Raw genomic sequence first — 26,190 nt, forward strand, 5'->3', positions numbered from 1 at the left:
TTATTTAATAGAATACAAAAATAAGTTCACTTTCAATTGATGTTTCTCTTTATTTCGACACTTCATAACACGATCCTGGGAACGCGAAATGCCAAGCGATCGGCATCGGGGTCGTGCCGGATTCACCGCATTAAAATTCCAGCTGTGGTCCCTTTTGATTTTCGGACGGTTGCACTAAAAATCCGGAACCCCGTCGGCAGCAGCAACCTGATAGAAAAAAAACATCGATTAAGAAATCGGGAAAATTATACACTTTTCTATGGACTCTTACCTGTACGCATCCACTATGGATTTGGCTACCATTTTGTCGTGAACTTAGCAACTTAGCCACCGAAAGAACCGCCAGCATCGAATTTCCGGAACGGCACTGAATCACGTCGATTTGTTTTTTTGGCTCTATCGGCAGCGGCTGCTATCTAGAAATACGGCTAAAAAACCTTCGTTTTACTAAATTCGAGCAGTTAAACTTTCTGAAAACTAAAATCAAGTAAATTTAGCTTATTGCTAAATCAAAAGTAAAAAAAATATTTTTGCTAACGGAAAGTAACAGCGAATTTTTGCTAAGTGGAGCCCCGAAAATTTTGTGTGCAGTGTTAAATTTATGTTTAAAGCATACGAAGGAAAGTTTTGGTTTGATTTTTGATGAAACAAACTTTCACAAATCCAATTTTTGACAAACAATTTTAAACTGAATCCGATTTTCTTGTTTCATTTTCCAAATAATGTGGATAAAACTGGGCAAAATCCAAGTTGGTTTTTCACAATATCCGGGCATCCGCAAATTGCTGTATACTAAGGATTATGTTTTGTACTTTTAATATCGTACGTGGGTAGCATTAATTTACAAAAGCAGCAAATCGCAAAGTAACATTTACTAAAATTATCCAAAAATCTTTGACTATTAAACAAACCGTGAAAATTACACAGGGATCTGGGACAAATTTTAGTAATAAAATTGCAAAACTTTCACAAATCGTAAAATTTAGGATTTATCCTCCTTTACCGCTACGCTTTTAATATGTTTCGACCGAAGAAAACTTTCGTATCTCCTTGGGTTAAGATTGTAGAACTTTGACAAGTTAAGCAAAGTTGTGTATTTTATTGAGATAAATAACTTTATAGAAAAAACTTAAGCTCTAAAATGCTAATCAAGAAAGTTTTGATTTATATCTCGCTATTGGTGGACCTCTAAACTTTATATTTCATTTCAAAATATGCGCTTTATTATACAGAGCAATGTTGTCGAAGACACCAGCATTCTATCTTAACTACCTTTGGCGTTATTAATTTAGTTCCGTTAGATTTATGTTCTGCATTGTAAATTCTGACGCACTTCGAAACATCGATCCAGACGCAACCGATGAAGACAAACTGAGTTTTCTGTAAAGCTTCCCTTTCGCCCGAGTGCGAACGAATTTATCTGCACCGAGAACGCACTTCTTCAGTTTGCTTGCTTCTCTTGCCCACACTTGGGTGGACGCTTGGTCGCTCTGGAGGTAACTGAGATTTTTTTAAAGATTCTCCGTTTGGGAAGAGCACAGCGAAAAAAATACACGCTCTTACTCTGAACGGGCAAATCTGAGGAGCGATGCCAAGCATGTTCACAATGTTCTGTAATGACATTAATTTGCTTCTGATTGGCTGTGGAGTTCTCCTGTATGCGGATGACCTAAAAATATTTTTGGTCATAAACAGCTTAGCTGATTGTTACGAGTTACAAGGCTTCCTGGACATGGTTGTGAACTGGTGTGCTGATAATTTACTGGTTTTAAGCGTTGCTAAGTGTTGTGTTATTACCACTGACCACACTGACATGACACTTAGAACAAAAAATCAACCATTTTCTGTCTAATTTTTTGTTGTCAGATTTTGCAGGTTCGCAATACCGACGGCAGGTGGCGAACCTGAAAAATTTGACAAAAAATGCCCTGTAGGAAAAACGGTCCTGTTTAGCCCGATTTTATCGTAGAAATTGCGTGTTTTATTTTTAAAGTTGAGTGGCATTTCCTAACTGGGATAGCATTTCTTCAAATCGATCGATGCGCACTCTGGAATCGACATTGCGTACTGTTGGAAAAAATATCCAGAAAACGAAATCGAGTGTCCAGTCAGTATGGTCAGTGTTATTACATTCGGTCGGAGGAAACATCAATTCATATATGAGTACAGCATACTGGGTGAGTCACTGCAACGTGTGGATCAGATAAAGGATCTTGGAGTTTTATTGGACCGTCATATGACTTTAAAGCCCCATTACTCTGTGGTACTCGAGAAGGCCAACAGGATGCTGGGATTCATTATACGCCTGAGTACAGAATTCACCGATCCCGTCTGCCTACGAGCTTTATATTGCTGCCTGGTTCGATCAATATTGGAATCTGCGAATCTGGTATGGTGGCCGTTTGAGGCTTTGTGGGTTGCGCGTTTCGAAGCAATTCAACGGCGATTTGTGCGGTATGCTCTCCGTGAACTACCTTGGGAAAACCCGTAAATCTACCGCCTTATCCACAACGATGTGCTCTGCTTGGACTCCATACGCTGGCGGATCGTCGTTCCATTGGTCGATCACTGTTCGTGGCAAAGATCTTGAGAAATGAAATTGACTGCTGTTGGCTGCTTTCCCGTTGTAACATTTATGCTCCAGAACGAACCCTTCGTAATCGAGACTGGCTCTCATTGGAACCACGAAGTACGCGCTATGGCAGTAACGACCCCCTTCGTGCCGCAAAAATATGCTTCCTCCGTAATTATACCCTATTCGATTTTAATGTGTCCATTGCAACTTTCAAACAACGGATTGAGCATAGCATGAGTGAACGACTAAGAAACTAGAAACGATTTATGTAAACCTAGATTTAAGTTTTATTCATTCAGACACCCACCTTTGTCAGATGATACCAATATAATAAACAATAAACAATAAACTCCTCACCAGCATCAACCCCTCAAGAAAACTCCCCCGTTGAAAAAGCTAATGAGCTGCCGTCGGGTTTACCAACCTGAATCGACGGGACCTTGGGTCATGCTTGGCATCGCTCCTCAGATTTGCCCGTTCAGAGTAAGAGCGTGTATTTTTTTCGCTGTGCTCTTCCCAAACGGAGAATCTTTAAAAAATTCTCAGTTACCTCCAGAGCGACCAAGCGTCCACCCAAGTGTGGGCAAGAGAAGCAAGCAAACTGAAGAAGTGCGTTCTCGGTGCAGATAAATTCGTTCGCACTCGGGCGAAAGGGAAGCTTTACAGAAAACTCAGTTTGTCTTCATCGGTTGCGTCTGGATCGATGTTTCGAAGTGCGTCAGAATTTACAATGCAGAACATAAATCTAACGGAACTAAATTAATAACGCCAAAGGTAGTTAAGATAGAATGCTGGTGTCTTCGACAACATTGCTCTGTATAATAAAGCGCATATTTTGAAATGAAATATAAAGTTTAGAGGTCCACCAATAGCGAGATATAAATCAAAACTTTCTTGATTAGCATTTTAGAGCTTAAGTTTTTTCTATAAAGTTCTATAAAGTTATCTCAATAAAATACACAACTTTGCTTAACTTGTCAAAGTTCTACAATCTTAACCCAAGGAGATACGAAAGTTTTCTTCGGTCGAAACATATTAAAAGCGTAGCGGTAAAGGAGGATAAATCCTAAATTTTACGATTTGTGAAAGTTTTGCAATTTTATTACTAAAATTTGTCCCAGATCCCTGTGTAATTTTCACGGTTTGTTTAATAGTCAAAGATTTTTGGATAATTTTAGTAAATGTTACTTTGCGATTTGCTGCTTTTGTAAATTAATGCTACCCACGTACGATATTAAAAGTACAAAACATAATCCTTAGTATACAGCAATTTGCGGATGCCCGGATATTGTGAAAAACCTACTTGGATTTTGCCCAGTTTTATCCACATTATTTGGAAAATGAAACAAGAAAATCGGATTCAGTTTAAAATTGTTTGTCAAAAATTGGATTTGTGAAAGTTTGTTTCATCAAAAATCAAACCAAAACTTTCCTTCGTATGCTTTAAACATAAATTTAACACTGCTGATGTGTTGCGACAAAAAAATGTAAGTCGTTTTTCTTCACTAGATAAATGTCTGGAATTTCCTCAGATTTGACCGAATATTGCTCGGTTTTTGGAATGGAGAATTTTAGATTATTTACCCGGTTTTCACCATGTTTTTCATATAATTTGCCAGGAAGTGCCCGGCCCGGCTACGTACAAAAATAGTTCATACATAAACCTACATTGGACCTCTTCAACTGATGCACTGTTCCGCACTGCATTACGGCTTTTTTGAAGAAAACATTCCTGCATTGAAATCTTTCTGGCTTGATACACTAAGCTACTCAGCAGCGTCGCTAGAGCACAATTTTCTAGCCAGCTCCTTTTCTTATCTTTAGAGCGAGCGACGTCCACCCGACCGTCAGAGAAACCGCAATCGGGCGCACTCGGCAAAAAGATTTGTGAACGTTGATCGGCTGAGCAGTGCACTCGGAAACCGAAATGATAAAAGTGTAATTCGTTCTCTGCTCTGTTCTGTTTGCGAGGTGTTGGACAAGCATGTTGGGTAGTTTATATCCGGTCCAAAACGAATGGGAAATCACCGAATGTGATTTCAATCGCTCGGGACCTTGATCGATCTTACCCTTCCGTAATCAGCTATCAGCCGATGAGACCGCACAAGATGCGCATTGTTGTTGGTAGCCTGAAGGAAGCAAATGCCATTGCTTGTGACCCGAAGTTTCCATCGAGTATCGCGTATACGTTCCCGCTCGTGACGTGGAAATCGACGGAGTGGTAACCGAGGAGGGTTTGACCGTCGATGATCTTGTGGAGTCCGGGGTTGGCCGATTCAAAGACCCTGGTCTTCCCACGGTCAAGGTACTGGACGCGCGTCAGCTGAAAACAGCATCTGGGGAGGGGGAAAAGCGAACATTTTCCCTGTCGAACTCTTTCCGGGTTACCTTTTCCGGCACTGCACTTCCTGATTACGTTGCGATCGGGAAGGTTCGTCTACCTGTGAGACTTTATGTGCCTTCGGTCATGTACTGCCAGAATTGCAAGCAGTTGGATCATACGGCCGCCTACTGTTGCAATCAGGCACGCTGCTCTAAGTGCGGGGAGAAGCATGCGGAAGCTTCGTGTGAAATACAAGCAGTAAGCAAGTGTTTGTATTGCACAGGCGAGGAATCTCATGCTCTCTCGGCGTGTCCGAAGTACATATCGCGCCGGGAAAAAATCAAGACTTCTTTAAAAACCCGCTCTAAGAAATCATATAGAGACATGCTGATGAAGTCTTTGCCAATCGTCTCAGAGAACCAGTTTGGCCTTCTAAGTGAGTATGAATCCGAAGGGGAGGATCCATGTGAAGGAACATCAGCTGGGCCATTTGTTAAAAAAAATGTTTCACAGGCTCCAAAAAGGAAACGCACAACTAACACACAACCCCGATCAGCTGCCAGCAAAGTTAATAAAACAAAAAATCCTCAAAGTGGAAATAGTTATTCTACCCCTCCTATTCAGAGACCTCCGGGTTTTAATCCGTCCCCGAAGGACTTCCCTCCACTTTCTGGTAAGTCAAAACCCCAGACTTTCCTTCAGAATTCAGGACCATCAGTAGCAAACAGGAATGCAACAATTCCCAGAGAAACTGCATCTGATCCATCGTCGAACAGTTTGCCCAGCTTTTCATCTGATGGTAAGATGAAATTTTCGGAAATTGTTGCGTTCATCTTGGACTTTTTCAGTGTACCAGCAGGTTGGAGGACTATGATTAATATGTTTGTACCTCTTTTGAGAGAAGTCTTGAAAAAGAAAGCTTGTACTATGACCCTCATCGCAGAAGCAATTTCTTTTGATGAATAACTCGTCCATTGAGGTAAGAGAAATTGTTTCTATATTGCAATGGAACTGCAGAAGTATTTTACCAAAATTAGACTCCTTTAAAGTATTGGTACACAATTTGAATTGTGATGTGTTCGCCTTATGTGAAACTTGGCTCTCTCCAAACACAGATTTCAACTTCCATAGCCACAATATTATTCGCCTGGATCGTGATGGTCAACGAGGGGGTGGCGTTCTTTTGGGGATCAAGAAATGCCACTCTTTCTATCGTATTCCACTACAACCATCTCCAGGTATTGAAGTCGTCAGTTGCCAAGCTAGAATTAAAGGTCAAGACCTTTGCCTAGCCTCGGTATATATTCCGCCAAATTCAAGCGTGAGCCGGAACCAATTGGCGAATATTATTTCACTTCTCCCAGAACCCCGGCTAGTTCTTGGAGACTTCAACTCCCATGGCGTGGGCTGGGGTAGCTCACGTGATGATGATCGTGCTAACATTATTTATGAGCTGTGCGACGACTTCAACATGACTGTCTTAAACAATGGGGAAGTGACTCGAATTAATGGATCCCAAACACAGCATAGTTTTTTAGATATTTCTTTAGCTTCTTCCTCTCTGAGTTTGGATTGTACGTGGAAGGTAATCCAAGACCCTCAGGGAAGCGATCATTTGTCTATCAATATTTCTATCATCAGTGGTCGTAGTCCACCCGAAGAGATCAATATTCCTTATGACCTTACAAAGAATATATTGTCGCTGAATCCCCAAACCGGAGTTATCGTCAATGAGCGCTGGCGATATTTACTGGCGACCCCCAGGCCCTTTTAAAACCTCCCGCTTAACAAAATAAATGCTTGGAATGCTTGAAAGAATGCTTGGATTCCAAGCATTCTTCAAGCATTCCGCCTATTGAATTCAAGCATGAAATGGCCCAACCGATTCTACTTGAAATGGTTTTCCCGGTTCAGAGTGACAGCCCTCGTTGACAGCTGTCAGGGTTTGATAGTATTTGTATGTTCGGTTCGTGTTTATGTGTGAGTGCGTTAAAAATTTAATGCATATGTGTGCGTGCTTGCTGGAGTAGGTATGGCTAGGGTGTTTCGAATATTGAAATATTTAAATTTAGATTAAATTAATTTTTATTAAAATAAACTTTTTATTCATATTAATACATGTCACACTTTGCACAATTCTTATTACTTAATGGCAGCAATTGCAAGGACAGCGTCCTCGACATTCGAACTTGTAAAACATCGGAATGCAATTCTCATCCTCGCAATTCGCAATTCGAGCAGCCTTGACTGTGATTAGATGATCTGGAATCTGGTAATCAAAATCTGGAAATAAGTGAAAAAAATCCTCATTTCAAAACTTTCAGCAAAAGAAACTCCAGCTGAACTCGGTAGGTATTGTAGGAAATAAAATGAGATGAAATGTCTGTTGATGAAATTCTTACCATAGTTGATGATCCGATGCTCAAAACTCTAAGAAAATTGCCAGTTGCCTTTTCCTTTAGTCGCTCATGGATGCCGATTGCACCAGATCTTACTGGCGAAAGTTTTATATTCTTCTGCTGGAATGAAGAAAACGTTAATTACTTATGAACCAATAGGCAATAAATCAAAAACTTACCATTTCACGAAGCTGCAGCTAACAAAGGTGGAAACATAATGGCCGTTGAAAAAAACAGATTTTATCCAGGCCTACTTGGAGCACTAATACTTACAAGCAAAAAGTCGTTAAAACAACCAATGTAATTTTTTTCGTAAATATACACAAGATTGCAATTGTATATGTGCAATCGGTGCAATCAGCTGACTAGACTGATGCACGTTTAAGGTTAAAGCTCTAAATTTATGGCATTGAACGCAGCCCTACGCGCGGAATCGTTCGCTCAAGGTTTTAAAAGGGCCTGGGGGAAAGTGCTGCAAAAGCAAAGGATTTTTTCCTTTGGTTTTGGTATAAATAAAAAATCCTTTGGTTCAAATGCATTTTCCTCTGTTTCAGAGATTTTTTCTTTTGAAAAATCTTAGATTGAAAATATTAATGCTTTGATACAAAAACCAGTTTCATTTGATTTAAAGTTATTATATTTGCTCAAAGGTAATTTAGATATAGATTTAAAAGCATTTATTCATTGAACCATTTTCCATTTATTCCAATTGGAAGATTTTTACCTTGTTGTTTCGAAGTTCCTATTAGGAGTTTGAATAATAAAAAGATACAATTTTAGTTCTTAAATTCTTTTTTATTCACAAACACATACACGCAGAGAAAACTAGTACCATTAAAACAAAAGAAATACGTTTTTGAATCAAAGTTCTAGTGTTATTGGAATCTAAATCTTATTTTTTTGATTTAATTTTTTTTTTCTATCAAAAGGAAAGAAAATTATTTTGAGTTGGTGTACAAGAATTTTGAATTGATGTACTGTACTTGAAATCAAAAGACAATAAATTCGGTGCTACAATCAATGAAAAAATTCTTTGATTTTGATTAAATTTTCTTCGAAACCAACAACGATGGAAAACATTGTGGCGGAAAGTTCTCAATGCCGTGGAGGATTTTTGGTGAGTTTTCTTTAAATATATCTGGAGTGAATTATTAAATTTTTTAATTAGTTTTAGGTCAACTATTCAGCCGACGAAGACTAGTTCTGAAGAACACGCTCATATTTTTTTAACCAAAAATGATTGTTTTTCATGCATTTTTTGATATTTTTAGAAGAACTCCTAAAATTGTTGTTTTTTAACCGTAATGAATTGTTAAACTTTAACCATTTTCCGAGTTCATGATGAAAATGTTGATAATGGTTAAAATTCAACAACTAAAATGACTGAAAAAACAGTCGCCATGTTTGCAATCCCTGAAATGTTTGTTTTGTTTCTGGTCTCGTTGTAATCGTAAATAATTTTTTTAAAATTCTCCTGAGATAATACAAACTGTAAGTATTCGCTTGATAATACCAGTTAAAATAATTAAAAGAAATTTAGTTAAGATTGAATTATCAACTCTTTTAAATTTCATTTTCAGGCGAGAATTGTGAAGCAACGGATATCCAAATTCGAAAACAGCAGCAGTTCCGCCGCGGATAGAAATCCGTCAGTTGACTCAACGAAACCTCCAGTTGTCACCACGTCTTTGAGTAAGTACATGTCGTTATTGGAAATCTCTATCACCTATTCCGAGATAAACAACCATGAAAATATAATTACAGAATGTTCCGGAACTTCCTACATTTGCTGCATCAAGAGGTTCATGTCGGTTCGTTCCGAAAATATGCGAGGAAAAAATCAGCACTTAAAAAACTGCAGAGCGGGAAGCGTGATGTGCGAACATAGAAGCAGCAGCGCATCATCCGCAGTGGTAGCGCAGTGGCCGATACAAGGATAATCGAGGCAACGATTCCCTCGACCGGCTAAACTTTTTCCGCTAATGCAACATCGTAGTGCCAGCTCCTCTAACAGCATCCAACAGAGCAGATAGCTGTGAAGGCTACTAAAAATATCAATGTTTTAAAATAAAAAAAATGTTGGTACTTGTATCAACAGGTGTTACATTGATTTATGAATCTGTTATCCGGATTTTAGGTAACTCATGGTCATTACTTAATATGATATTTGCTTAATGAATTAAATTAAAGACGATTCATATGTGGGAACAAATATTTCCTTTTGATTTCGGCCACTTTTTTACTTTTTCGACCATGCTTGAAAAATAACCATTATTCAAGTTCTCTATGAAATCTCATTTTATGAGTTTTTCCTGAAAACTCATAAAATGACTTGATCCACTAAACTGCCATTATGGTTATTTTTCAAACATTTATGGTTCAACGTGGCCCAGCGTGAAGGAACGAATTGAAAGCTGCAAAATTCCAAGTTGCCCAGTTTATAACATGATCCGCTTGTTTGCCAAAAATTCGTCTGCGGATCATTGTTAGCATGTTGAAATGTGAGTACCTTCAATATTATATATTGTCAAACTACAATCTTTAAATTGCTAGTGCTTAACTTCCTTCCTCACATTTCATTCAATGTTTTTAGGGAACATATTTATGTCATTCATTTGTGTTTTATTAATTTGAATTTTTTTCTATTTTCCTCTCTTCTTTACAGGTAGACTTCCGGAAACAAAACTTTAAATAAATAAATTATTTGAAAAATAAAATGTATTATTATTCTTCAAATGCAACATTTGTGGTACCTGTGGTAGAAACGAAAGTAAATCATAAGAACAAAGAAAAATTGTTTTCGAATTAAAATCAAAATAACTTGGAAATAAAGGAAAATGTTATGGCATCAAACGGAAATGCTATAGGTTCAAGGGATTTAAGATTTTGAATCAAAGTATTTCAGATTTTGAATCAAGAAACATTCTTTGATTCAAAGGAAAACATTTCTTCGAAACAAAGGAAAATGTTTTTGAATCTAAGTAATTTTTATTTGTCCCAAAATCAAAGGAAAAAATCCTTTGTTTTCGTGGCACTTTCCTTTGAAACTAATTTCTATTTTTCTGCGTGTAAAACACTGGTTCACTATAACCGAGTAGGGTCCTTGATATCGTTGACAAAGTTTCGCATTCTCCGTGGGCCGGTCAATAAACTTCCGAAAGCCACTCCAGCTGCTGGCTGGTCCGACTGGTGATTGCCGTTGAAGATTGGGCCGAAAAAATACGACCGCGGGATTTGGGGAGGTGTTACTTTGCGCAGCTTTCTCCATGTTCGAGAGACTTGGAAATCTATCCGTCGGCCGTGGTCCTGTAACTATACAAGCGTTTTAAAAAATCTTGAATTCACTTAAATATTCAGTATTTATTAACTTACACCACAGAGAACTTACACTAACCATTTTGCATCCTGAATCCTCTTTATTTATAGCTTACTCCGATTCACTGGTTTGATTTTCAAAACGAGCGGCCGAACTTTATTCGATTTTTCGGTTTTCTGTTCTTCTTGCAAGTCAATGCAAAATATCTTCTAAGTTTGAAGTTTTTGTTTCAAAAAATTATTCTTTTCAGTTTAAAACATTTTTCTTCGGTTGAAAGAAAATTTACTTTGTTTCTAAGAAAATATGCAATTGAACAAATTTCTTTTGAATCAAGAATTTGTTTGAAATCAAAGTCCAAAATTATTCAATTAAAAAAATGTATTCTTTCTTTAAAAATTATTCTTTTCAATCAAAACTATAATTCATTGATTCAAAGAAAACAGGAGCTGGATTCAAAAAAAATGAATGTTTTGAATCAAAGTCAGATTTAATTCGTTCCAAAATTCAAGTTTACTCTGCGTGAATACACGGAATCGTCCATCTTGTGACAGGCAATCGTAATCATAGGCATGGTAGGCGAACAATTCGCTGTCAAAAAGCGCTCCGTCTCCACCCCCCACCAATGAAAAACTTTTGGTACTCCTTGCCTACTGTTGCTCAATATGCAACCACCCGTAGCTGTATAGGCACGCTGGTTATTACCATGATACCTCTACACTCTAAGAAAATTGTACATATTGATACCGTTAAAATTACATACTTTGGAGTTCGACAACTTTTACGAAGAAGTGAGTTTCAGAAATTACATACTTTGTCAGTTCTTTCTGTTCTACAAAACGCTCTCTGTAGAAAGAACTGAAACTTCAGTTAATTTGTAGTTGGCGGCGTTTTTCTTCTCACTCGCACCACCAGAAAATTAGTCTGTGATTTGCATCCTACTTGCGCGCACGCAGCAACTTTTGCAAAACTGCTTGTTAAGTTTTTGCAGAAAATCAAAATTTTTTCGTTTCCCTCGGTACACGTTTGGACACATTCATTTCTCTGAACGCTTTTTCTAATTCATCTTCACAATTTTAGGTTTGTTTCCTCTAAGTCCAGAAGCGACATGAAACGGTATCATCACGATTCAACAATCTGGGTCAACCAGTTGCGGCCGCAGCCAAGCAAACTAAAAAGCATGGGTATTATTTTATCTTTTTTTTTAAACAATTTTGCTTACTATTTTTTAACTTCCGTAGGATTTTCAATTTTCCTGCCAGTCAACAATAAAATCCCAAGAACAACCTGCCCCAGAAGCTAACTAGCCGATGTCTCGGAATGACTTATCAGTTGTGTGATCAGGATGGCTTCTATGATGCTATGCGGTTAATTCAATAGAATCCCCTGAGAGGAAGTTCTCGGATGACCAGGAATGACCAACACCAACGAAGACACTTTACCAAAAAGGATCTAAAAATAATGGAAAAGCTATATATTTGAAAACAAAAAGTTTCTATATAGGTTAAATTTTATGTTTTATAAACAATAAATTGGAAAACGTGAACAAATTTGAATCCATTTGAAAGAAAAAATCCCTGCTTTTTAATTTAAATTCAGAAATTTTCCTAATTTATGTAATTTTAACATACTTTTTAGTTCACAGAGCCCAACATTCTTTTGCGTACTTTCTACATACTCGTCCGTACCAGCCTCACTACATAATTTTTCGTATCACCCTTTTTACATACTAGTGGCTTCCTGCACTTACGGGTTGTTTTGACTTCTTTTTACATACTTTTGTGTACGATTTTTTAAGGGTGTAGAGGCATCATGGTTATTACTTTACAAAAGCGTTGCCAGTAATGATATTTCACAACGTCGCTAGTTCCCCCAGGCCCTTTTAAAACCTTGAGCGAACAATTTCGCGCGTAGGGTTATGGTTGAGCAAAGAAATTCTCGCGTAGGGCTGCGTTATGTATCAAAAATTGGGGTCTCAACGTTTAACGTGCATCTGTCCAGTCAGCTGATTGCCCGATTGCACACATACATTCGCCTAAAATTATAAACAAATGAATACAACACACGGTCGATTATTTTAACGGCTTTCTGCTTGTGAGTGTTAGTGATCCAAAGGCCTGAAATAATCTCTTAAGTTTCAACGGCCATTTTGCCACAAGTTTTCTCAGCAGCAGCAAAAACCAATTAAGTCTCTAGAGCAGCTGAAAGATTCCTGCCTATTTGCGTCCATCAGGTGTGGACGAGTACGAGCCGTTAGGATCTGTTCCGCTGAGTACCTGAAGCGCCATGAAAAAAGCCAACAGCTTCCGGACGGGTGCGCCCTGCAGTTCGGATATCAGCAATTACTCGCTAGCGGTGATAAAAAATGTGCGGGTTAAATGCAAATGTGATTTTTTTTATTAATTAACTTTAAATTATGAAAAAGTGTGAAAGAAAATTAGGATTGTTAAAAAATATTAAATGAAAATAATAAAAATTAGAGAAAATAAAATTCACACATTTTTATTTATTTTTTAAATTATCCACTACCTCCAGCAAATAAAAATAACACGCACACGAATGCACGCATGCACTAAGCTTTTTTCCTCAGATTTAAACTTTCGTCTCCTATACTCTCAAGGCAAAAAAAGCTTAAATCTGAGGAAAAAAAAGCTTAAAAACGAGATTAACGCGCACATATTTAAAAGATGTTGGTCACACGATACATAGACAAATCGTGTTACGTTGCAGGGATCTGGCTAGGGTAGGTATGGCTAGGGTGTTTCGAATTTTAAAAATATTAAAATTTAAAGAAAACAAATTTTATTATCAACTTATTTATACATGATTATAAATATCTATTTAAAATCACTCACTGGGTACAATTTTCATCACTTAACGGCGGCGAGGATAGCACCCTCGACTACCAAACTTGTAAAAAAAATCGAAGGAAATCCTCAGCCTGCAGCGTTTCGAGCGGCCTCGACTCTCATTGGTGATGGAAATCTGTAAATAAATAAAAAAAAATCCTCATTAAAAACCTTTCTGCGAAAAACACTCCGGTGCTAAAATTCATACCGTAGTTGATGATTCGATGACCTTAGTTCTAATGGAAGCCTCCCATGGTTTTTTCTTTTGTCGCTCTCGGATGCCGGTAGGACCAGATCTTGCAGGCAAATGCTTTCCATTATCTTCTGCTGAAATTAAAATATCGTTAATTAATAATTAACCATACATAAATAACCAAATAATCAAAACTTACCATTTCACAAAGCTGCAGCTAACAAAGGTAGAAACAAAATGGTCGTTGAAACGACCAATCAGTGTTGGCCAGACGGATTATTCAGATTTTTTTTCGTATAATATGCATATGATTGTAATTGTATGTGTACAATCGGTTCAATCAGCTGACTGGAATAATACACGTTTGGAGTTAAATGCCCAATTTATGGTATCTAACGCAGCCCTACGCGCGAAATTGCTCGCTCAAGGTTTTAAAAGGGCCTGGGGGAAGGTTGCCGATCACCAGCGCGAAAACTTCGGATTTCAACTTCAATGACAATACAAAAAAGGAATATTTAAAGCCCTGCTGACGCGCTAGAATTTTCATTTTTTTTAAAACAAAAACGTCGACGCTGGAGAACGCTGTTGTTTAGAACAAGTTTTGCGTTTTAGTACAATGCTGTCACTGACGCGACGCACCATTGTGATGGCTCAAACGGAAAATACTTCTCTAGCATTTGACATTTAGTTCGGGTCTTTGACAGCAAAATGTCAGGTTTGTTATGGGCCCACAAAATCGTGGGCCCGTAATTTTGATGGTTGTCAAATTCAATGACGAAGGATTGGGATTGGGCCTGCTAAAAAGAATAAAGCCTGCTCTTTACTCTTACACAGATTTCCATAAGAATGACAGCTAATCGGAGTGAAATTGGAGTGAAGGCTATTTCTCTCTCTGTTTAGCACACGAGAAATCGTATACCGGGACCGCGAGCGCGCCCATCGCCCATAGGGATGCCATCTCCCTGGTATACAAGCTTCTGTACAAAATTTTCCATTAACCGCTTGGTGCGCCATCTTCCGGTCCCTAGAGACAATTGATGTGCTATTCGAACGTTGAAACTTAGTTGAGTGCCACAAGTGATCTCATTCACTTTTGCAGCTTGCTAATTAGGATGCAAAAAGAGGCATTTCGAAAAAAAACCACCCATCGCACCAATCGTCCTTGAATTGAAGACAAAAGCCCAACAGTTTAGGAGCTATGGAAAGTGATGCAACTCACACAATTGCCGGTGGCTCTGCCACCGATTGCTGCGACGTAGTTTGAGAGGGTTTTAGCAAGTCTAGTTGGCTGCCGCAACTTCAGTTGGTAGTTTTCGTTCGACGGTTAATATTGAGATTCCGCACATATGTAGCTAGTTTGCCTAAACACTTGTAGTAAGTGAAGCACATGTGACTCAAATATTGTAGATTGGTTCACTAATTATACAATTTGTTACTACATACACACAAAACTTTCGAGGCTCCACTTAGCAAAAATGAGCTGTTACTTTCCGTTAGCAAAATTTTTTTTTACTGTTGAGTTAGCACTTTCCCAAATTATCATGACTTTTGCTCGATTTGAGTAAAAATAACCAATTTACTACTAATTTTAGCATTAATAGTAGCATGGACTCAAACTTTTAGCCTGTGCCCAAACCGCGTACTTTATGTGCTCAAATTTTAGAAAGGCGACACAGGCGGAAACCTGTTAGATTATTCTTGTTTTTATTTTGCACCGTGCGCGGGTAAAACATTTTTGTTCCGCTTCTCGGTTTTTCGTCGTTTTATTTGAATTTAAAATTGGTAAGTAGTAGATACAATTAAAAGGAAAAGAAAATCAAATCGGCATCGACTAATCAGGTTTCCGAACTTTTCCAGGATCAACAGCAGCTCGTTGGACGGAATGCTGCAGAAGTAGCCATTCTGCCTCCCGCGGAAAGGTTACTCGTTCGATAATCAGTGGAAAAATCCGAACCCCGAAGCAGCAGTAGTGGTTCCGCCGGGTGATGTGTGTGGTTTACCTGTTTGGTGGTCAGTGTTTTTATTATCAGCTAACAAAAAAAATAGACTGTATACCTATTATAGTGTTATTTCTATTCTTCAAAATATAAAATGCACTAAACTTAATTATTTCTGTTTTTCAGATTTCATTGGTGAAGATGTAATCACTGATCATAATGTAATAGTAAAAGTTTCAAGACACTTTTCGAAACCCGCGGTGTGATGCGAACAAAAATAAAAAAGAAGATAAAAAAAATCTAATCTCACTTTTTAATATTTGAAAATGAAAACCCTTCATCAAAAATAATTTAATTTTGGAATTTACTCAAATTCTAGCAAACGTTAGAAAATAAATTTTGCTACAATTTTAGCAAACGTTTTTAGCTGGTCAAAATTGAGCAAAATTTTGCTAATTTTCGGCCTCGAAAATTTTGTGTGTAGAGTCGTTTCAGTTCTTTCAAATACACGATACCGAATTATAGTTATAATTCAGTTTGGCAAATAAATTGTGCCTGGATCGTGCTTGTGATTTGGTAAGAGTTAGTGAGTATCAAGATCCTTGGATTACGTTAAACTGTTAGTAATGATATCACTATTTAGGCAAACTTGTGCTAACGATAGAAGCCACGTCGAATAAGTGCAAGAAAAATAAGAAGATTCTGCAGGTAATTTGAGGATTAATTATGTTAAACCGCATGCAATTCTGACATACACTGTAAATTTTTGCCTCGATTTCCAGCAAAAAAAATTGCTGGAAACGTTCAGCAATCCAAATTTTTGCTGGAAACCAGCTATCGATTTTCTTATTGCTGGTTTTTCAGCATTCGGTTGTGTTCTTGTCATTTTTGCTGGAAAATCAGCAACCGGTTTTCAAATTGCTGAACTCTCCAGCAATTGTCTAGTTTGCTGGAAAACCAGCAATCGAGTTGTCAAATTGGAGTCTGCACTGTATATTTTTGCCTCGATTTCCAGCAAAAAAAATTGCTGGAAACGTTCAGCAATCCAAATTTTTGCTGGAAACCAGCAATCGGTTTTCGAATTGCTGGATTTTTCAGCATTCGCTTATGTGCTTGTCATTTTTGCTGAAAAATCAGCAATCGGTTTTCAAATTGCTGGACTTTCCAGCAATTGATCTAGTTTGTTGGAAAATCAGCAATCGAGTTGTCAATTTGGAGTTTGTTTTTGTTTCGTACGCTGAAGTAAGGTGAGATTCTATTTTACGAATTTAGGTTAAATTAATTTAATTATTTTATTTTCCTCTATATTCTAGCAACCAGGCATCAAGTCAAGGGTAAGTTTTTATTGTACAGATAGATATTCCATAGAAGATACTAATCAAAACTATTTTTACAGGTGGCGGATGATCAACATTTTGGCACAAAGCGGCCACCCCAGAGCCAGTGTTAGAAAGTTGTGAAAAAAAAAGGTTTTTTTTTCGGAAAATAAATTAATCCCTTATTGAAAATGGGAGAAAATAATTGTTTTTATTGCTTATTATATGCACAGCCAATATTTAACTCTAATTTTGAATTGAAATATAAATTTCATACTAAATACTGCCGGTTGTGTTGAAAGAAATAGCTGGTTTCCAGCAATCTGGATTGCTGATTTTCCAGCAATTTGAATTGCTGGAAACCAGCATTAACGTTTGCTGTTTTTTCCAGCAATTGAAATTGCTGGAAATTTTGCTGGAAAGTCAGCGGGACAAAAACCAGCAAAATTTTGCTGGTTTCCAGCAAAAAAAAATTTGCTGTGTGTTTGTTTTTGTCACTGAAGCAAGGTGAGATTCTTTTTTACGAATTTTGTTTATGATAATACTATTTTTTATTTTCCTCTATATTCTAGCAACCAGACATCAAGTCAAGGGTGAGTTTGTACTGGAAAATGGATTAATAGGATTCATGAAAGGTATTAATCAAATCTGTATTTCAGGTGGCGGATGATTATCACATTGGCACAAAGCTGCCACCCCGGAGGCGGTGTTGGTATATTGACAAAACATATGTCTCTGCTAATTTATTTAATTCATAATAAAACAAATGGAAGAAAATAAATGTTGTTTATTACTTATCATGTGCACAGCCATTTTCAATATTTAAATTCGAATTGAAATATAAATTTGATACCAAATTCAGCCGAATGCTTTGATAGAAATAGCTGGTTTCCAGCAATCTGGATTGCTGATTTCCAGCAATTTGAATTGCTGGAAACCAGCATTGATGTTTGCTGATTTTTCCAGCAATCGATATTGCTGGAAAGTCAGCGGGACAAAAACCAGCAAAATTTTGCTGGTTTCCAGCAAAAAAAAATTTGCTGTGTACTCGTTGAACAGCAGAGACCCACCGTTCAACGTGGGAGTTGGTTTGGAGCTTAAGACCAGTTTCGTCGCCTTTCGTGGTACTTTGGCCCTCGGTCGTCAGGATTCGCCAATAAAAGTCAACTGTGGACCACGTGCTTCGATCAACAGAGTGTGTAGACTGTGATATCGCTACCAGTATCAGGAGAGCCCGCCATTAAGTGGTTAGCAAAACCGCTGCTCTCCCTACGGTTCAAACACACACATACACAGCCGTGTCAACAGTGGCCACAACCTGAGCTATCCCAAGTCGGCCCCTGCCACGTGCTGTCTGTTGTCAGTTTGGATAAGGCTGAGTTGCTCTGCGTCGTGTCCAGGTCAAGACACCAACCATCCCGTGCATGTGAATGCATGATTCGGTTTGTAAGCTGAATGAACCAGGTCAGATTAGCATTAAGATATATATTTATGTGTTAGCAATAAGAGCGAATTTATACTGCGTGACGTCACCTAGGGAACAAGCCAAAATTTTGAATACAGCAGTAGAAATTACGACACAGTTTGTCTCGCTCAATTGATGTGTGTGGGATTTTGGTGGAGATCGTCGGCGATTGTGCTTTCTGGGGTTGCGTGGGATGAGATTTTTGTTTGGTCGCCCAGTTGTGGGTGTTGCATCCCCTTCCGTGAAATATTAAGAGTTAGGGTCGCATCTTGGTTAGTCGGAGGCTTAAGCGAATGAGATATAACAACTATTAACTACCCCGCCTTGAGATAAGTCTTTTGCCGGGACGGAAAGAACGCATCAACAGCCTCTCGGGTTCGGGAGTGGCGCTTAAGCTGTTGATAGGTCGGGTACAAGGACATTCGTTACATCTTTTCGTTCTCGCCCCTCCCCCTAGCCAACCGCCGCCCAAACGCCACTCCAAACCACCGCCATCCCCCATCATAAACCCACGCACCACCGCAGCAGCCCACAAAAATCTACGAATTAAAAATACCAGTGTTAATAATATTGTATAAAATTCTGAAATAGCAAACGGAAAGTGCCAAGCACTCCTTCACAGAGCATTATCTCGCTCACTGGAGTGCTCATACATATATTGGAATAATATTGTAAACGAATAGTTAAAATTGTTTTGTGCCTGTTGGAGAAGAGGCTTGAGAGAAGCTTAACTCCAGCGGGCTTTCCCTGTCCGAGGAAAAAAATATAAAAAAATAAATAAATAAAAAAAATCCTAAATGTCGCGCTTCAAAACACCCTGGCATTAGCTTTGTCGCGCTTTTCAATGCGCTCAGCATGACAGGTCTGCGCTTTTTCCATGGAGATCAAATGAGAGCAGGTATGTCGCGTGAATGTGTTGCGCTCAGGGAATCAAAAAATCGTTATCTTTCGATACAACTTGCCGATGAAAACACCCGTGAAGGAGATTTTCATCCACCAGTGTGCTGTACTCATACTCATCATTAACAAATTTGCTCTCGATAAGTTTTGCTTTCCGATTCAAACTTATCGGTAAGTGTAACGTTAAGGATAAGTTCTTCCTTCCTCGCAAGTAGTAACAAGAAAAGATTGGTCATTTTTTGCATTCATATTTATTTGTTTAATTCAATAGATGGTTTCGTTTATTTAACCTCCGATTGTAATTTGCGACCCGTCTAGTGAGAGGGTTTGACTTGGAGGTGACAACATTAGTGTTAGCAGATCGCTAGTACAAGTTTCTAGTGCTAGTACCGAGAAAAATTAGTTAAGCTCCGAATTCAACTTGCGACCCCTCTAGTGAAAGGGTTTTACTTGTAGGTGACAAAAACAAGTCTCGCGAGATCGCTAGTACAAGCTACTAGAGTTAGCACCGCGAGAAATTAGTTTAGCTCCGATCTCAACTTTCGACCCCTCTCGTGAAAGGATTTGACTTGTCGGGACGACAACTAGTGTCGTGAATCCGCTAGTACAAACTACTAGAGTTAAAACCGACAGAAAATAGGTTAGCTTCGAATTCAACTTGCAACCCGATTATTAAAAGGGAAGAGATTGATGAGAATTTAAGCAGTTTCTTGATACAAGCTTGTACAACTAAGTACTAGTAGATTATTTCTGCCAGTAATGACACTAGTAACTTGGTTAAGCGAACTCACGTTTCAAATTTTCGTCACCTAGAAGTCAAAGCCTTCCACTTGACCGGTCGAAAGTTGAAATCGGAGCTAAACTAACTAGTTTAAACTAACTCCGATTACAACGAGAAACTTCTCGTGGCACTAACACTAGTAGCTTGTACTAGCGAACTCGCGGAACTATTTCTCGTCATTTACAAGTCAAACCCTTCCACTTGACCGGTCGAAAATTGAAATCGGAGCTAAACTAATTTCTCGCGGTACTAACTCTAGCAGCTTGTACTAGCGATCTCGCGACACTTTTTTTCGTCATCTACAAGTCAAACCCTTTCACTAGAAAGGTCGCAAGTTGAAATCGAAGCTAAACTAATTTCTCGCGGTACTAACACTAGTAGCTTGTACTAGCGATCTCGCGACACTATTTTTCGTCATCTACAAGTCAAACCCTTTCACTAGAGGGGTTGCAAGTTGAAATCAGACCTAAAATAATTTCTCACGGTATTAACACTAGTAGCTTGTACTAGCGATCTCGCGACGCTTTTTTTCGTCATCTACAAGTCAAACCCTTTCACTTGACCGGTCGAAAGTTGAAATCGAAGCTAAACTAATGTCTCGCGGTACTAACACTAGTAGCTTGTACTAGCGATCTCGCGACACTTTTTTTCGTCATCTGCAAGTCAAACCCTTTCACTAGAGGGGCCGCAAGTTGAAATCAGACCTAAACTAATTTCTCGCGGTACTAACACTAGTAGCTTGTACTAGCGATCTCGATACACTTTTTTTCGTCATCTACAAGTCAAACCCTTTCACTTGACCGGTCGAAAGTTGAAATTGAAGCTAAACTGATTTCTCGCGGTACTAACACTAGTAGCTTGTATTAGCGATCTCGCGACACTTTTTTTCGTCATCTACAAGTCAAACCCTTTCACTTGACCGGTCGAAAGTCGAAATCGAAGCTAAACTGATTTCTCGCGGTACTAACACTAGTAGCTTCCCGAATAGAATTGCACCGTGAAAAAATCATGAAGTTCATAATCACAATACCATGAACTTGATGGTTTACACCATGACTTTTACGATCCACGATACCGTGAATACACATTGAAGTTCATAGTTTACGACCATACATTTCATCGTTTTGACGAAAATAACCATGAAAAAGGGGTATTGTTATGCAGCGTGACCATGAAAAAAATAGCGATTTCCCATACATTCGGAAGCTCAAAAATATGAAGTTCATGGTTAAAACAGCTTCCACTTTTTCATTATAAAACCATGAAAATCCGTTTATTTCCATTGTTTCAATGAAGATGGAAATCAAGGTATTTCTATGGTATAAAATCATTGTTTTAACCGTAAAATTTCATGGTTTACAATGAATAATTAATATTTTTATGTATTGGAATAGTTAGCTAAAGTTATAACTTGTTTCAAGGAATTTTATTCATAATTAGTTGTGCTTTATTAACCTGATAAACTTTTAATTGAAAGCACGACCAATCAGGAATAAAATTCCTAAAAACAAGAAATAATTTTAGCAACCTATAGGTAATAAAAGAAAGGAATTGAAAATAACTTTATTGTATTTTATAATTCTTTGAATGCATTTTATAAAAAGCTTGTTACTGAAATTCAGATCATTAAATACCTTAACAGCGGTTTCGACTGCCGATTTTTTCAGCGTCATTTCCAACAATGAACCCGAACAATCCATTGCCGAATTTTTTCAGGCAGGTTGTGCTGGAAGATAAAGGCCTTTGGTTCGAGAAACAAGCAATTTGTCGGTCAGCTCCGTTGATGTTTTTTTCTTTGGGAATCTACTCGAAAAAAGATTGTGGGTGAGCACCTAAAATTTGTATTAGTGGATACCATTCCAGTGTTTCTCCCGTTTCAGACGTGTGAGCTGCAAGCAAAGGAGACATTTTTAAAAATTCAGATTCAGAAATGAGATTTTGATTAAAGATTTCAGCGCTGGTTTTAAGAATTCATGTAACGATTTCGAATTTAAATTTGAATAACAAATTTCAGAATCAGATTTCAGTAAGAAACAAAACTCTTAAAAAAATGTTTTTCAAGATTTGTAAATCTCTTTAAAGTATTGCACTTGTTACTGAAATTCAGTCTTGGCAACGATTTAAACCGACTTACCAAACTTTTCCAGCGTCACTTTCTATAACGAAGATAGGTGGTGCCGGAAGAAACACTCCAAAAGGTTCGTAATGAAACCATTACATTATTTCCTCCTTTTTCGGTCAACGCTAGTGGCTCAAGCTGGGAGATGTTCTACCGGATCATTTCTTCACTATCTGTAGAGTGGCATTGGCTTCAAGCACTTCATTCTGATTTCCTGCTGATGTGGTAGCCAGCATAGTACCAACTCGCTGTAGGTGATGCGTGATGCCGAAGTTCGTGGCCGTCTGTTTGCAAGCTGGCTGGACCCGGGCGGCAAATCAACCAGCCTAATATTTTGTAAGTTCAAAAAAACATTAGTTAGGCATAGTTTTTGAACTAAACCCATGAAACCAATGCTAATACTAGTTTACGGATTTTGATGGTTAATTAAAAATCTAAACAATTACCTGTTCCTTACCAGCCTTGCCCTTCATCGGCTCGTTGATGACCTTAAGCATGGGAATCCCGCTCGACGGATTTCATTTCAGCCCTCATCGTAGATGGTTGACTGGGAACCACCGCCATCGCGGAATGTTCCTGCAGCTTCTGCTACTGCTGCGGTGTACTTTCGAGGGAAATCTGTGATGATTGGTGTCGCTGATTATCCGGATGGTCGGCATAATAAGATCCCTCACGGGAGAACCGTTGACGATTTAAAAATCCGGGGAATCGACGGATGTTGGGTGTCCACTTCTTCAAAGCGAATAAATTCCGAGTTTCGACTGGTACTAGCGCAAACACTCGGTTTCGGAAGATTTTCACAAATTCCGAATGTTATTTTTTTTGGTAAAAATGGCGCCCGATCAAAATAAAAATAACAAACCGTACACGCTTATCTTGAAGTACCAGCTATCTAGGTAATACATACAGTGAAATATTATGTATTAACCATATATTTCATGGTTATCGCCATATTTACGGTAATTTCACAATACAATACAAATTTTACTTTTTGAAAGGATCGGGAATCTACATTGTTTTTCATTGTTAAGGCGAAAACCATTGTTATTACAATGTAGAACCATGGTCTTGGTCTATTCGGGTTGTACTAGCGATCTCGCGACACTTTTTTTCGTCATCTGCAAGTCAAACCCTTTCACTAGAGGGGTCGCAAGTTTAAATCAGACCTAAACTAATTTCTCGCGGTACTAACACTAGTAGCTTGTACTAGCGATCTCGCGACACTTTTTTTCGTCACCTACAAGTCAAACCCTTTCACTAGAGGGGTCGCAAGTCTTAATCGGAGCTAAACTCATTTCTCGCGGTACTTGTGCCGTTAATCATCACTAATTTGTTTTAACTATTACTACACCCAAAATTCAGCCTCTGTGCCAATGGCGTGTAGTCAATTACATAGCATCATCGGTACAAGAAGATAAGGCGACCGGTGCTGATTCGATTTACTCCCACCGGCATTAACCTCCCAAGTTAACCGAATTGCGTATGTCTGAAAGAAACAAAATAAAAACGAATTCACGTCCCTCCCTATCGCATCACAAGACGAAGAAGGATAGAAATAAATACCGGCCAACGACAGGCAGCCAGCGAACCGAGCACTGTGCGTGTGTAGCAAAAGCAACAACAAACATATTCCTTCAATTCAATCTGCCGGCAAACGCGTGTGTAGCAAAAGCATTAACAAAAATATTCCTTCAATTCAATCCGCCGGCAAACAACCACGGCCAAGCTGTGCGTGTGTATGTAGTAAAAGCAACAAAAAAACATTGCTTCAATCCAATCCACCGGCAAACAACAACGGCTAAGCTGTGCTTGTGTATGTAGCAAAATCAACAACAAAAACATTCCTTCAATTCACCGGCAAACAATTACCGGCCAAGCTGCCCGGCTTTAGCAGCTGTGTCTATGTAGCGTGTGTATGTAATAGCAGGCAGTAAGCAAAGCACAGTTCTCATTCAATGGGTTTCCCGTTTCCCGTTCCCCTTCCTGTTTCCATCCAAAACAAAGGAATACCTTGAAAGGAGGCCAAACGCCGGGAAGCCTCCGTCGTGCATTCTCTCGGCGTCAGTCATCGCGTTTAGACGTTTTTTTTTGCTTTGCTCCTACTTGGTTGTATATTCGATAGCTTAGCTGTCACAAACAAGGACATCCAAATAATAGTTTGTTTCGGGTGTTCCTTTACGTTAATAATCCCGACGAAGAGATAGAAGAAGTGCTTTTCCGGCATCGTCCTTTAGGATGGTGGATCCTAATCCACCATGGACCGGCAGGACCCAGAAACCCAATCGGCATCACGGACCTACCCTTCCCTCCTGGATGGACCCAAAAGGAATACACGGCGAATTACAGTTTCTGATTCTGAGAGCAGGAGAAAACTCCAAGCTTCCTACGAACCCTTTTGTCGTCTCAAAATCCATCGACCGTGCCGTCGGACGGATCGAAGGGGCGAATCCTATCAACAATGGTGAAGCCTACCTGCTGAAAATACGGAGTATCGACCAATTTAATCAACTGCAACTACTTTCTGAGCTGATCGACGGAACCAAAATCATTATTGCCCCACACCCAACTCTTAATACTTGCCAGCGAGTGGTCTCTTGTAGAGAAGTTGCCGGCCTCAGTAACGAAGAGATCCAGGAAAATTTAGCTGACCAAGGGGTAACGAGGGTTTACCGTTTCGTCAAAAAAATCGACGGAAAATCGGTACCAACTAATTCTATGGTCCTAACCATCAGTGGGACAGTCGCTCCGGATTACATTTTCTTCGGCTTCATACGCACACCTACCCGGCCCTATTATCCTAGACCGTTATTCTGTATGAAATGCGGGAAGTTCGGACATTCTAAGACCAGGTGCCAACAACAAGAAAAGTCTTCAAACTGTGGAGAACCTTCTGCCCACGATGAATGTACCAAAAAACCACACTGCCTAAACTGTGGTGGGACCCACTCTGCCACGAGCCGCCTCTGCCCCGTTCAACTAGAGGAACAGGAAATCGTTAAGATCCGCGTTGATTCAGGGATTTCACAAGGCGCAGCAGTGAAGGAGTTTCGGAACCGCCAAAAAGCATCCCAAAACATTAGCCACATCCAACAACGCCTCAACATCCCAAAAGAACAGGAAAATGCCAAAGACCTTCGGATACTGGAACTGGAACAGAGAGTAGCCCAACTCACCAACCAACTTCAACTTCTACTAGCCAGCCCGGAATTGGAATCGTCCGATGAAACCGACAAATCTGACCATTCGGAAACCTCTACCATCACTGTCAGTAATGATTCAAAGGGCTCTAAACGTGTCCGGCGCAACCGTAGGTCCGACGATGACACATCTCCCAAAAAAGTCTCTACACCCAAGAAACAGTGCTTCAATCAAGATTGCAAACCAGGCTCTTCCAACACACAACCCCACAATCAACAACAGATCGGTAAGTCCGTTCCAAATATTCATTCCTAAAAATGGCTACGTATTCCTACAATATGAATTCCCACATCCACAACATAATTACGCCTGTCAGCAATAGTTATCCAAACAATAGACCAATTAATTGCCCCACTACAAAGAAAAAACTGTGTTTGGCTATCCAATGGAACCTTTTTGGCTTAAGAGCACGCACCTCTGACCTACAAATTATTTCTTCTAAATTCTCACCGATCGTTTTCGCCCTACAAGAAACTACACCGAAAAAACTTTTCACATGAACGCTACGTGAAAATGTACATAGATTTTTGCCACCATGAAAATCACGTGAAACCTACGTGAATTTCAGGTAGCAAACAGAAGTCGAACAGCAAGCAAAATTCACGTAATTTTCATATGAGTTGTAGGTGAAGCGTACGTGAAAATAATGTAGATCGGAAGTGAATAAGGATTCGATCCACTGCATACTTTTCACGTAGATTTTATTAAAATATGAACGTATTGTGTTGTATTTCACATCAATGCAATAAAAAATAATTAATTCGGAGAAAAGATTTTATTCAGCTGAATTAATAACACATCACAATATTTATTTTGTTACAC

At 38.9% G+C, this 26,190-nt stretch overlaps 3 long non-coding RNA genes across 4 annotated transcripts; 1 reads left to right on the forward strand and 2 right to left on the reverse strand.

The window, feature by feature from the left end:
• Nucleotides 1-6,998: 6,998 nt before the first annotated feature.
• LOC129743025 (uncharacterized) lies at nucleotides 6,999-7,680 on the reverse strand. 2 transcript variants are annotated; one of them, XR_008736583.1, is made up of 3 exons: nucleotides 7,477-7,680; nucleotides 7,301-7,414; nucleotides 6,999-7,181 (listed from the first exon to the last, which is right to left on the reverse strand). It is a non-coding gene; the product is annotated as an uncharacterized LOC129743025 (long non-coding RNA). The 2 variants fall into 2 exon arrangements; XR_008736582.1 differs by having other exon boundaries at nucleotides 7,301-7,417.
• Nucleotides 7,681-8,660: 980 nt separating this feature from the next.
• Nucleotides 8,661-9,335, forward strand: LOC129750706 (uncharacterized). Its single transcript, XR_008738466.1, has 3 exons — nucleotides 8,661-8,788; nucleotides 8,878-8,989; nucleotides 9,062-9,335. It is a non-coding gene; the product is annotated as an uncharacterized LOC129750706 (long non-coding RNA).
• A 4,060-nt stretch (nucleotides 9,336-13,395) lies between these two features.
• LOC129748286 (uncharacterized) lies at nucleotides 13,396-13,999 on the reverse strand. The gene is made up of 3 exons (XR_008737703.1): nucleotides 13,852-13,999; nucleotides 13,668-13,786; nucleotides 13,396-13,595 (listed from the first exon to the last, which is right to left on the reverse strand). It is a non-coding gene; the product is annotated as an uncharacterized LOC129748286 (long non-coding RNA).
• Nucleotides 14,000-26,190: the final 12,191 nt, after the last annotated feature.

Source organism: Uranotaenia lowii, chromosome 1, assembly GCF_029784155.1.
Source record: "Uranotaenia lowii strain MFRU-FL chromosome 1, ASM2978415v1, whole genome shotgun sequence".
NCBI classification, from domain to species: Eukaryota; Metazoa; Arthropoda; class Insecta; order Diptera; family Culicidae; genus Uranotaenia; species Uranotaenia lowii.